Below are 14165 nucleotides of genomic sequence, written 5' to 3'. Positions count from 1 at the left end.
TTCACTAAGAGATTGCTTCAAATGACCTGCAAGGGCCTATCCAAAGCTAACAATTTGTGATTCTATTCTATGGTTAGTCTGTAAAAGTTAGGAAAAAATTTACCTGTTCATTCAGTTAATCCTCTCTTCAGCTACTAAAGGTCCTTAATAGCAAACCAATCCCTGTACTATAGCAATTTCTACCCTTTTGAAAAAAAGAGTTTCAGTCAGCTCTTCAAGATACTTTAATATATGAACAAAGATCCTTCACATTCATGAAGGCCTTCCATTTTCAGAACTGGTCTGCCCCAGAACATTCATCTGTACGTGAGGAAATCCACAACTTCTAGAAAACAGGAACATGGCTTCTAACAGTACCTCTATAAGGCCCTAGACCTCCTGCTGGTGATACACTACAAGAAGTCACCAGTGCTGAAGTGCTATCTCTGTAATCTGACATAAAGGGAAATCTGCTAGCCTGTCTAACAGAAGGGCAAGGAGGTCAATGAGAAAGTATTTAGATTTGGTGCCAGCATGAGCCATGGAGGGCTGCCCAGAATACCACATGAAGGTATAAACTGCCTATAGCCTGTTCTCCATGCCTGGCTAACTCACTAATCTAATCTGCAAGTTCAGCTACAGGAGAATAAGCCTTTCCAATGAGGTGAAGGAGTCCCTGAGAGGCCTGGCTCCACTATGAAACAAGGGCTCTTCTATGATTTGTTCTCAAATCCTGCTCCTTTTATGGAGTCTGAACCCAGAATACAGGTGACTTGGTCTAGTTTCTGGTAGTCCGTGAAATGGTATAGATCTGTTAGAATCTGGATGGCTAAACTGAGGGGTTTGGCTAGACTAGAAATTTAAAAACAAGTTCTAGAAACTATTACAAAATGTCCCAATAGGAGATGAGGTGATGCCAGCCTTGCCCAAAGGGCCTAATTGAGGGTGAGGGTGAAGGTTAGGGGAGTTGGGAACAGGAAGGTTACAGGTACAGTAAGTAAAGAGATTCACCCTGGGGACTAAGAGCTAAGGAGATTTTAAAACCCCTGCCTTCTGTCTGCAGCACAAATTAGAGCATGTTTTTCAGAATCAACTGGGTGCTTTTAAAAATGCAAATTCCAGGACCCCAACCATGACTACTGACACAGAATTTCTGGGGATGATGTCTTAAAATCTGCATTTTAAAAAAGCAACCCAAGTGATTTTTATGCACAAAATTTTTGATAACTACTGGGTCAATGCCTCCTCAATAAAATAGGATTGGTATCATTTAATGCTTAACATAGACCCATTTTGTCAAAGACTGCATTTCTCCTCTCTTTCTGGCTTTGGATTTGATTTTCCATTAGCAATTTCAGTAGCAGGAAAACAAACTACTTTGGTTTTCTAAAGAAGTAGCAGGGTAAAAATAGATAAGACATTGATCCAGAAATAAAAGCAAGAAGATACAAATATAATACACATAGACAGAAAAAGGGAACATTATTACAGATTCAGGAGATATCTAAAAAGATATAGGGATGCTATGACCAGTGTGCCAGTTTGGATAGATTATGTCCCCCATAAAGCCATGATCCTTTAATACAATCTTGTGGGATATGTGGATTAGGTTGTTTCCATGGAGATGTGACTTACCCACCTGTAGGTAATACTTCTAAGTAGATTATTTCCATGGAGCTGTGGCCCCACCCATTCAGCATGGGTTTTGATTAGTTCACTGGAGCCATCACAGGTCCAGGCTGTTGCTGACAGCTAGCTCAGAGTCTGCTCCAGAGAAGCTAAGAGAGGACTAAATGCCCCAAGAGCAGCTAACAGAGACCCAGAATGCCACTTTGAAACACAACTTGGGAGCAAAGTGTCAGCAGATGCTAGCCACGTGCCTTCCCAGCTGACAGAGATGTTCCCGATGCCAACAGCCTTTCTTCAGTGAAGGCATACTCTTGTTGATGCTTTAATTTGGACATTTTCATGGCCTTTGGACTGTGAATTTGTAACCAAATGAACCCTCTTTATAAAAGCCAATCCATTTACAGTGTTTTGCATAACAGCAGCATTAGCAAAGCGGAACAACCAGTTTATTCCAATTTACTTGAAATATAAGGAAATGGAAAAATTCTTAGGAAAATATAACTTACTGAAACTCACTCAGGAATAAATAGAGCTCTGAGCTGACCCAGGGAGAGGGTGGGTTCATCTCGGCGGCACTGCAGAGACCTCCGTCCAGAATGGCTTCCCCTCCCCAGGCCTCTCCAATCTTGCCCACAAGTCCCCATGGGCTTGTAGGCCTCTGGGATCTGATATCATAGGGTGAGGTGTGAGCAGGCCTGCGAGGGTGGTTACCACTGAGGGGCCACTATCACGATCAAGATGATAGAGTTCCTGACAACAACTAATGCTCAGAAACTGCTACACCAGCTGAATGCCCTTTTGGAACAGAAGTCTAGATGTCAGCCAAAGGTCTGCAACTTGAGACTGAGTCTGCACATGTAGAATGACTGCAAGGCTAAGGGCCTTTGAAGTAAAAGATCTTCTTGGTTTAACTCAGTTCTTTGACTTTGATACAGAGACCTTTTCTCTAGCTGTGAATTTACTGGACAGATTCCTATCCAAAATGAAGGTACACAGCCCAAGCACCTTGGGTGTGTTGGGACTGAGCTGATTTTATTTGGCCATAAAATCAACTGAAGAGGAAAGGAAAGTCCCACTGGCAAGTGACTCAATCCATATAAGCCAGTATACGTTCACGGTTTCAGACTTGATGAGAATGGAAAAGATTATATTGGGAAAGGTGTATTGGAAAGTCAAAGCTGCTACAGTCTCTCAATTTCTGCAACTCTATTATTCACTCATTCAAGAGAACATGCCAGAGAGGGGCAAGCTGGTGGCATAGAGAGGTGTGGAATTTAGTTAGTACCCTGGAGCAACTAATAAACAACCAGGAACAACTAGTAAATAATCTGAAACAACTGTTGGGGGACAACCATGACTATCCACTCATTGTACACCAACCTGGATTGTGTGGAATGGCTGAGATCACAGCATAAGATCTGTAAGTAAAAACTGCAGACCCATGCTGGGAGCCCTGTGTCCCCACAGCAGGCTGAACTGCAGGACCTTATTGGGGAGAAAACAGCATTCTTGGAGCAAGCGAATATAGCTCAGCCCAGCTCCAACTGGGGTTTTAATTAACAGAAGTGGACTACTGAATACAAGCTACAAACACAAAACCCTAACAAGCAGCAAAGTACCCTGAGGTCACTCCCAGTGGAAAGGAGGTAGGGCTGACGGAAAAAAAAAATTAATTAAAAAAAAAAGGAAAAATATGGAGGCTTTTAGAGACTGACCTTGGAGAGCTGGAGGATACCAGCACCCCAGGAGAGGGAGCCCAGAGGACTGGGTGTTCTATCTGACCAAAGGGTAACACCGGGGGGCTGTGGACTGGCTCTGAAAGAGGGCTTTCTTTCCCTTTTTCTCTCTCCCAACCTGAGTGGCCATTTTCATTTCACAGCACTCTGACCCAGACAGGGGTGGTTACACAGTTAGAGAGACAAAGGTGATATTCAAATGTAGAGGATAACTTCCTAGAGGGTGTATCTTCCCTAAGGGGAAGGAGGTGGGGCCCAGCTCTAGTGTCAGCCCGCCCTTCAGAATTCAGACCCCAGGGCCTGGGGGAAAACAGTCAAAACAGAAACAAACTAAGCTAAGCATTAAAGGGGCCACACTTTCTTACACCAGCCAGGAGCAAGAGGCTGACAGGCACCACCTGCTGGGAAGGTTAGGAAAAGCACAGTAGCTAGAGGCCTCACAGGAAAGTCTGTCAACTTTCTAAGACACACCCTCAGGGAAACTTAACACTGAATATAGTCCCACTCTGAGACCTGAATCCGGTCTGGTCTGGGAAAATCTGATTGGGGTAACCAAGGAAACCAGATGCCTAGACAAGAGAAAACTATAAATTACATCAAGAAAAATGAAGATATGGCCCAGTCAAAGGAACAAACTTACATCTCAATTAAGACAGAGTTGAGATATTGTTTCACTTTAATGAAACAACAAATTAAAGATTTTCAAAGAAATATGCTAAATCATATCAAAAACCAAGTCAACGAATTCAAGGAAGATATGGCAAAAGAGATGAAGGATATAAAGAAAACACTGGGTGAATATAAGGTAGAAACCGGAAGTTTGAAAAAACTATTAGCACAATCTACGGAAATGAAAGGCACAACACAAGAGAAGAAAAACACAATGGAGACATACAACAGCAGATCTCAAGAGGCAGAAGAAAACACTGAGGAACTGGAGAACAAGACACCTGAAATCCTACACACAAAAGAACAGATAGGAAAAAGAATGGAAAGATATGAGCAATGTCTCAGGGAATTGAAGGACAACATGAAGCACATGAATGTATGTGTCATGGGTGTCCCAGAAGGAGAAGAGAAGGGAAAAGGGGCAGAAGCAATAATAAAGGAAATAATCAATGAAAATTTCCCATGTCTTATGAAAGACATAAAATTACAGATCCAAGAAGCACAGTGTACCCCAAACAGAATAGATCTGAATAGACCTATGCCAAGACAATTAATAATCAGATTATCAAACGTCAAAGACAAAGAGAGAATCCTGAAAGCAGCAAGATAAAAGCAAACCATCACATACAAAGGAAGCTTGATAAGACTGTGCAGTTTTCTCAGTAGAAACCCTGGAGGCAAGCAGGAAGTGGTGTGATATATTTAGGGTACTGAAAGAGAAAAACTGCCAACCAAGAATCCTATATCCAGCAAAACTATCCTTCAAATATGAGGGAGAGTTTAAAATATTTTCTGACAAACAATGACAGAGTTTGTGAACAAGATCCTGCTCTACAGGAAATACTAAAGGGAGCCTTACAGACAAACAGGAAAAGACAGGAGTGAGAGGTTTGGAACACAATTTTGGGTAATAGAGCACAACAATGTAAGTATACTGAACAATGATGACTGTGAGTATGGTTGAAAGAGGAAGGTTAGGAGCTTGTGGGACACCAGAAGGAAAGAGGAAAGATAAAGACTGGGACTGTAAAACTCAGTGAAACCTAGAGTGCTCAACAATTGTGATAAAATGTACAAATATGTTTTTACATGAGGGAGAACAAATGAATGCCAACCTTGCAAGGTGTTAAAAATGGGGTGGTATTAGGGAAAAAATACAATCAATGCAAACTAGAGACTATAGTTAACAGAAACATTGTATTATGCTTCCTTTAATGTAACAAAAGCAATATACCAAAGCTAAATGCCTATAAGAGGGAAATATAAAGGAGGGGTATGGGACTCTTGGCATTGGTGATATGGTCTGACTCTTTTATTCTACTTTAGTTTAATTCTAACTTTCCTTTTCTTGCTTTCTGGCTGTCATGTTTGTCTTTCTTTTTCTTTTGTTTCTCTACCTTCTTTGACTCTTCCTCCTTCTTTGTAGAAGAAATGGAGATGTCATTAAATAGATAGTGGTGATGGTGGTGAATGCATGAATACGTGATTATACAGGGAACCACTGATTGTTTACTTGGGATGGACTGTATGGTGGGTGAACAAAACCACCTTAAAAAAAAAAGAACAGGTTGATGAAGAAACCTTGAGGGCACTGTACTGGGTGAAATAAGTCAGACACAAAAGGACAAATATTGTATGGTCTCATTGATATGAACTAATTACAACATGTAAACTCATAGACATGAAATCTAAGTTACCAGGATATAGAATGAGGCTATAGAATGGGAAGCGGTTGCTTATTATGAACAGAATACTTAAAAAGGTTGAGCTTAAGTGTTTGGAAATGGACAGAGGTGATGGTAGCACATTACTGTGAGAATAACTAACTTGCTGAATGGTGTTTGAATGTAGTGGAAAGGGGAAGCTTAGAGTCACATAAGTCACCAGAAGGAAAGTTGGAGCTTAAAATACGGGAATGTATAAAAATGAATCTTGTGGGAGACAATGTCTGTGAATAACTGTACAAATACTAGAAATCTATTTCATGAACTAAAACAAATGTATGACACTATAATGAAGTTAATAATAGAGGGTTATTTAGGGAAAAATATACCTATTGCAAACTATGTACTACAGTTAGTAGTATTTTAACATTCTTTCATCAACAATAACAAATGTACTATACCAATACTATGAGTCAATAATGGGGGGGGTGGTTAGGGGTATGAGAAGATCTGAGTTTTCTTTTTTATTTCTTTTCTGGAATAATGGATGCACAGCTGTATGATGGTACCATGGGAAACTGATTGTGCACTTTGGGTGATTGTATGGTATGTAAACTATCTCAATAAAATTCAATTGAAAGAATAAAAAAAGAGAGAACATGCCAGATGGAAGGAGAAATAGCCTTAATTTTGAAAGACTAGAAGCTCAACTCAAGGCATCCCACTGCAGGATCATACTTTCTAAAGCAAAGCCTTCTGTGTTAACACTGTTGATCATTGCATTGGAGATTTCAGCACAGAAGTCTATAGAATTAACAGGAGTAGACCATCTTCAGAAACATTCCAAGATAAACGGCAGAGATTTGATCTCTGGTAAGAGGTTGTATCCAAGTGTTTAACTGAATATTCATCAAAAGTATTCCAAACCAAATGTTCAGAAGTTGAAATGGATTGTTTCTGGGCATACTGCATGGCAACTGAAGCACAGTTACTATTGAATCACCCACCTTTCAACAATTCCTGAAACGGTTCCTTAATCGGTAAATTTGGTTCATAGTTATTCTCCATATAGATAAACTTTTCCAATATTATAAGTTTCTTCTACAATTGAAGAATTAAAATATAAATTATTGTCTTCAAAATAAACAAAATGGAACTGGAGTAGCAAAGGGAAAAATAACTGATCTAATAACTAACATTTGAAGGCATTTACTACATACAAGGATACCACCTTAAGAGTAAAGAATTATCCAACCTCTGATATGTACATTAATTATTTTTATTAAATATCAACTTAGAAAACAGCATCCTCCTTAATAATCTGAATGTTAAAAGTAGCATTAGAACAGTATTTTTTAATTGCACAACAGTTTGCTATATGTAGACCCAAGCTTTGGTTCACAATATACATCATTTGAAGTTGCATAAGCCTAAATTGGACAATAAGACCAAACGTCTGAAACACAGATGAACTAATTTCAAACTGTTAGCTTACTAGCAAAATCAATATGAACTTGAATATGGCAGATGGTCTCCATATTAAATATTTGGAAACTGCCAGTGTGTCTCAATACTAAGGCTGCATACCAATGCTATAGCAGTTGGGCTAATTATAAAGTAGTTATAATCATAAAGAATGTAAAGAGGACCCCAGCATATATGATATACATCCTTGCCATCTAAATTACTTAACTCATAGTGGTGATTTATCTTTTTTCTACTCAAAACTAAGTGCAACATTTTTAACATATCTGCATATGATATAATTATGAAACCAAGATATTGAACAGTTCCTTTTAACAGTAGTTAGTAATATTTATGTTTTACAGATTTTTTGGTAACTCGGTTTTTGCTTGTTTATATAGGATTATTACAGTAACAATATCTCTACTCTTAAGTCTTTTTCCACAACCCTGAGCCATGGCTTCATTAGTGTTACAACAGATTTAAGCTGAGAACTCTCAAAACATCACAGGTAGATTAACACTGATGTTTTCAGACTTGGGAAAACTGCCTTCTTAATATTATGCTATGGTAGAATTATGTTTAGATTTGAGTTCATCTGTGAAGCCTACAAATCAGCTAATAGTATACTTTTGAAACTAATGACAAGCCTGGGAAGATAAACTGTGAATCTTCATTTCTAACATTCATTCAAATTTCTATATTGTATCAATACATTTTCTTTAGGTGGTATTGAAAGTGGTGACCTACTTAAATCATTTTAAGAGTGCTTTTTAAATTATGAAGGTGTATATCAAAACCAACTTTCAGGTGCACTTTTCGGGCATAACAGATTACTATTCTAGGCAGTATAAATGATTTCTTGGTACTCATAATGCTAAGTGATGGATAATCCAGAGACGTGGATTTATTACTACACTGAAATTACATTTAAATTTGAAGGCATTTTATATAAAGCAAAAAATATAGATATGGTAAGCTTGGCATAATCATTAAGTTATTTTTAATATTTTTTCTAGAACACAGGTGATGTTTATACCCATGATAAAAATGTTTTTATAGAATCTACTGCTCAGTCAAGTCCCATCAAGAAAGTTAGTTTCTCTTGTAACAAAATAAATTATCACTCCAAAAACTTGCTTTACCCCACCAAAGCACATTTAGGCTAAATTTAATACTTGAGAAGTTTTTACTGAGGACTGTTTACATAAAACCACTATTCCCTAATTTAGAGTTTAATTTAAAAGGAAGAGAGTATACTTTCAATGATGGCCATGCTGTGCCAAGAACAGTATTAAGTAAGCAGGCACCCTCAAAATAGGTAATGTTCAGGATTTTCCATGCATATCAGTGAATGTAAGGTCTACAGTATTAAAGTCACCATTGTAAACAGTCACTCTGTGCAAATATGTAGCCTGAGTCCATCCAGAATAGCTGTAACCAATTCAGATTTACTTTTGACATCATGTTATGGATAAATACACACTGAAAAATAAACCAAAGAACTACAGTAACACCTAAAAAAGTTAGACCTAACTTTTATAAACTGTGTTTGTAGATAACTTTTCAGTTTTCCCAAATGCATGACACATTTCAATATTTTGAATACTTCAGTGTTAATTTTGAGTTGGCAAGGATAACTTAACAAACTACCATTATGTTTGGTACTAAAGGATATACCTTTCAATAAAATTACTGAAATGCAAAAGAAAAAAACAAAACAAAGAATAGAAACCTCAAATGGTATTATAACCATTAAGTAATTCAATTTTTTTCTGGTTTTCACAGATGAGTTCCTATCCCCCTCGATGGACAAAGCTCCTTCCAATCTTATACAAATTCTTCCAAAGGAAAGAATAATAGGAATATTTCTGATGTAGCAAAAAATTCTTATACACACTTGAGTAAAGGAAAAACTGTATTACTCATTAATGAGAGAACTAGTATAAATAGTGTCCAGTTCAAAATGACATGGGAAAGAGGAAAGTTAAATACATAAAACTACTAGAAGCTAGGCACAACCTGCTGGTTTACTTCACATTCTTATCAGTCGTAGGGTTCGATCTGTGTCATGGAAAATTCAGAACCATCTTCAAACTTGAAACATTAATCAAAATAAGAACTGATATATTTAGGAAGCAAAATTAAGGAAGTAAATCCATGGCTACCATAACATGACAATGAAGCAATTAGTACCCAGGTGCCAAATGCCCATCAATGAAGGCACCCAGAAGGATCAAAGGGGATTCAGTTAAGTAGAGACACCAATCCAGAAATTATCAGGAATCTCCACTATGCAATCAGATATGCTAAACATAATTTGCTTAATTCACATTTTTTTTTTCAAACCCACCAACTCATTCTATGAGTGCAAGAGTACAATGATACAAAAACCATGCAAGGACTGCACAAGAAAGGAAATTTACTCATAGACATAGACCCAAAGCCACAAACAGAAGTATTTTTTAAATGTTAAAAAATGTATAAAAAAAGAAAGTATATGTTGACTCAGTTGCGTGATTCAGTTGGTTAAAACATGCAAGAGTGGTTTAACATTAGGAGATTGATGAGAGACAAATACAGCTCATTTCCTTTCCCCTTTTTGGTAGCTTAACAAGAGCTAGCTAAAAAAAAACCAATTAGCTCAACAGAAGAACAAGTTGATGCCAGATACCTCCTAAAGGATGCCCATTTCTGAAATGACCACTGCTTAGATTGGAGAGCTTCCACTCTTCCATAGTTCAGGGCCCCAGCAACAACCTCTACTGAAATGCTGGCTATCGTGCATAGAGAGCATAAATACCACTTAAGAGGTTGGATAATAAAAGTTCAGGGGATATATCTCTGCTTCCCAGTTTTCCCCCAATGATTCCCACATTATATATGCACCTGAAAGCACTAGTGGTATGCCTGTGCAACAGCTGACCACTGCAAAACATACTTTCTGCTTTTCCCAGTGCTATGCATTTCAGAATTAAGAGTTAAATTGGGCCACCACAGAAGTGAGAAGCTTTCCCTACTAGGGTGATAGCAGGTCACTAGGAAGGCCTGTGAGTAAAGATACATTACCCTAGAAATTGGGAGAGCATCATGGGGTACAGGGTGCTCTAGAGAGGTCGATGACGAACTGCTCAGAGCCAGGGATGGGTGGGATGGGGACCAACAGCAAGGTCTCTGGGATATCTGCTCCAGGTACTTGGTGGTAGAAAGGAAGTCTGTCAGCCTCACAAACTCAAAAGAAGCAGGTCATTTGTAACAATTGAATTTACTATAAAAATTCTAAGATAAGTAAAGATTGCTGGTAGCCAGAAGAAAGGAAGCCAGGCTCTTCAAAGCCCAGAAAAAATGACAGGAATGCTTAGAATGCACATGGCTGAAGGTTGAGGCACAGTAAGAGTTAACTGGACAAGCAGAGCTCTAACCAAGTTTGGGACAAACAGACTGACTCATGCCAAAATTAGATAGAAAACTTCAAAAAAGCATGAGACGTTTTTTGGTCAAGATGGAGTAACGGTAACTACATTTACCCTCCTGCCAGAAACAACTCAATAGGAGGTAGGGAATAAATGAACCTATGTTCATATTTATTTAAAGTGCCAGAGTTGAGTTGAGATGAAGCTGAGACCCCAAAGAGATCAGCATTCACAGGAAAGGGTCCCAGAGAGAAAAGAGCTGCAATGACAGAGAACTCCAGAGATGTGCGAAGGGCTTTCCTCAAGTTTTCAGCAGAAGAGAACTGATCAGCTTATACAGGTGAGGAAACTATCCAAGGCCAGGAGAAGAACCCACAGGGTTTAGAATAGGGCCTATTCTACAAGCCAAACTGGAAAACTTTATAATTAACAGGTTTTGATTAGAGTACTCAGAAGAGTATTGCCTCAGCAGTAAGAAAAATTAGCCCTACACTAAAGTGGATCTGGTCCTGCCTAACAAATCTGAAAAGCAAGTCTCACAAGGATCAAACCGTTTTCAAGTAACTTCACTACATACCAGAACAGAGCTCAAGAATATTTTCAGAAATACAAAAATATCCAGCACCCAACAAGGCAAAATTCACAATGTCTGGCATCCAAGCATGCAAAGAAGCAGGAAAATACAACTCATAATGAGGAGAAAACTCAATTTATTGAAACCAACACAGAACTGACACAGATGTTAGTTATCAGAAAAGGACATGAATATAGTCATTACAACTGTTTTCTATGTGCTCAAAAAGCTAAAGGAAAAATTAAAGGTGTTAAGTAGAGACATATATGATAGTTTGAAGCTGTATGTACCCCAGAAAAGTAGGTTCTTAAAGTTAATCCACTCCTGTGGCTACAGGCCCATTGTAAGTAGGATATTTTGGTGAGTAGGATCTTAAGATGTGACCCACCTCATTCAAGGTGGCTCTTAAGCCTCTTACTGGAGTCCTTTATATGAGAATGAAATTCAGACAAAGAGAGAGAAAGTCGTAAGCTAATAAACCCCACTGTTAAAAGCCAATCCATTTTATGGTATCTGCTTTCAGCAGCCTAGCAAACTAAAACAACATGGAAGATACAAAAAGACTCAAATCAAACTTCCTAAGACAAAAAGTCTGAAAAGAAAAGTACTCTGGATGGAATTAATGGCAGACTAGATACTGCAGAAAGATTAGTGAACTTGAAAATACAGTGTGGTTGGCAGAATAACAGCTTCCCAAAGAGGTCTACATACTAATCCCCAAGCATGTGAATACTTTATCCTACACGGAAAAGGAAATTAGGATCACAGATGCAATTAAGGTTGCTAATCAGCAGACCTTGAGATTGAGAGATTATCCTCTATTTATCCAGGCAGGCTTAATGTAATCACACGCATCTTTAAAAGTAGAGGAAGAACAGGCAGAAGAGAGGATAAAAGAGATGCAATGTGAAGAGGACTCAACCCATTGTTGCTGGTTTTGAAGATGGAGAAAGGAGATGACAAACCAAAGAATGATGGTAGCCTCTAAAAGCTGTAAAAGGCAAGGAACCAGATTGTTGTCTACAGCATAGAGAAAGAAGCACAGTCTATCAAAACCTTGATTTTAGTCCAGAGTTAACTACCCGTCAAAATAAACAAACAAAAAATAGGTCAATACCTTTTGGAGCAACATAACAGAATCCAGACTTTCTATAATATATCATTCACGAAGTTCAGAATACAATTCAAAATTACTAGACTGGAGTATCTTAGAGGTAGGCAGAATAGGGAGTTCTAGGATTCAGTCCATCTTCTAGGGCAGCTAGTATATAGCCAGGAACTGTCTGAAAGAACTGTTTGGGAGGTTGCAGAGACCAGAAGCACATAGTACATTAGTCAGGAATAAGTGGAAAGAGACTGATAAATTGTGGTGAATAGCTGTAAGTAGATCTCTCCATGATGTGGAGGCTGATGCTCATCCCCCACTGGCATGGCAGACTTCTTTGGAGTCACTCCCTGGCTGGAAATAGAAGCTGTCTCTCCTAGGATTAGGGGAAGGGAGACTTGGCCAAGCACCAATTGCAGCTTTTGATTAGCAAATTTGGACTGCTAGATACCAATTCCAAGCACAAACAAACTACAACTCACCCCGGAAAGAAAGAACTCAACAGGTTCTGTTTCAACCCTCCTCCCAGTAACAGAGGAAGCAGGGAGGATAGAGAAAAAGAGTCTTCCTGGGACAGTGGAAATCAGTTTGTTGAAGGACAGTTCTTCCCCAAGAAAAGGGAGAGAAGGCTGGTCACTGACTCTGACTCTTGATTGGCAAATTCAGGGTGCTGGACTCCAGCTCTGAGAAAGCTACATTTTTTTAAACAGTCTATTAAAGAAAGCAGCTGGCAGTCTCCATTTCAGTCCTGCCCCAGCACGGGCGGAAGTGGGGCTGATTAAGAGAAGCTGTGACTTTTCAGGAGGGCAGGGAACAATGTGCTGAAGGGTAGCTCTTCTTAAAGAAAATGGGAGGGGGGAGGGCAAGGCCCAGCATAGTTTGTGGCTGCTGGTTAGAGAATTCAGATTCCAGGGTCTGAGATCCCAGAAACAGTTTCAATCTGCAAAAAGTAGTTGGCAACCTCTGTCTCAACCACGCATTTGGTACAGGTGGAGTCGGCTGAGAATGAAAGGTGCAGTACTACCTTAGGACAGTGAGGATCAGTTGGGTGAAGAATGTCATCTGCTGGGCAGGAAAGGATAGCAGAAAATCAGGCGACTTCATAGAAAAAATTCATATCATGCCAGGTCTCCTCACCAAGCACTTTGGAACTGATCTACACCTCCTTTGTGAGTACTGGACCTCTCTCATCTGGGAAAAACTGACTGAGGGAGATCCTCTCCAGGGGGAACCCTCCTCCCAGAATCAGCCCTCCAGATAAAAGTAGCTTGAGATAACAAAAGGAGTGTTAAAAACATATAGAGGCAAATCAAAAACAAAGAGAACAGATCAACATTCCTGAAGGAAGAAGAGGGAAAAGGAGGCCTTTTCCTAGGAGTGAAACTATTGCACAAATAACACAATCTCAAAAATTGTACCATAAATGCAGGGCAAGAATCAGATAATTAACAGCTGAAAAAATTCTGGTGAGTTAAACATAAGATACTTGAGAGGTCCAGAATAAGTTGAATCAAATGTCAAAGAAGAGTTATAGCACAAAGGCAATCAACAAGAAAGCCCTAGGCAAGAGAGAGAAACCAACCCCCAGAATAAACTAATCAAAAAAATCAGATGCCTAGACACAGCAAAAAAACCACAAGCCACACAAAGAAACATGCAGATATTAGCCCATTCAAAGGAACAAACGAAAACTTCAGATGAGATACAGGAGTTGAAACAACTGATTAATGATCAAACAAATCTCCTAACTCAACGAGATGAAGGAAAATGTGGCAAAAGAGATGAAAGACATAAAGATGACACTGGGTGAGCATAAAGAATAATTAGAAAAATGCAAGGAAAAAAATAACAGAACTTATGGGAATGAAAGGCATAATAGAAGAGACTAAAAAATACAATGGAGACATACAACCAGCAGACTTGAAGAGGCAG

The 14165-nt window shown here is 38.9% G+C and overlaps 1 protein-coding gene and 1 pseudogene across 4 annotated transcripts in view; one reads left to right on the top strand and one right to left on the bottom strand.

Annotated features, from left to right (window-relative positions):
• Window positions 1-14165, bottom strand: part of ART3 (ADP-ribosyltransferase 3 (inactive)) — a 161540-nt gene that overhangs the window by 21533 nt on the left and 125842 nt on the right. The window lies entirely within an intron of this gene.
• On the top strand, window positions 2347-6598 carry LOC119529533 (annotated as a pseudogene).

The sequence above is a fragment of the Choloepus didactylus genome, chromosome 3, assembly GCF_015220235.1.
Source record: "Choloepus didactylus isolate mChoDid1 chromosome 3, mChoDid1.pri, whole genome shotgun sequence".
NCBI lineage: Eukaryota > Metazoa > Chordata > Mammalia > Pilosa > Megalonychidae > Choloepus > Choloepus didactylus.
The sequence above is the reverse complement of the archived record's forward strand: the minus strand, read 5'-3'. Positions and strand labels throughout refer to the sequence as shown.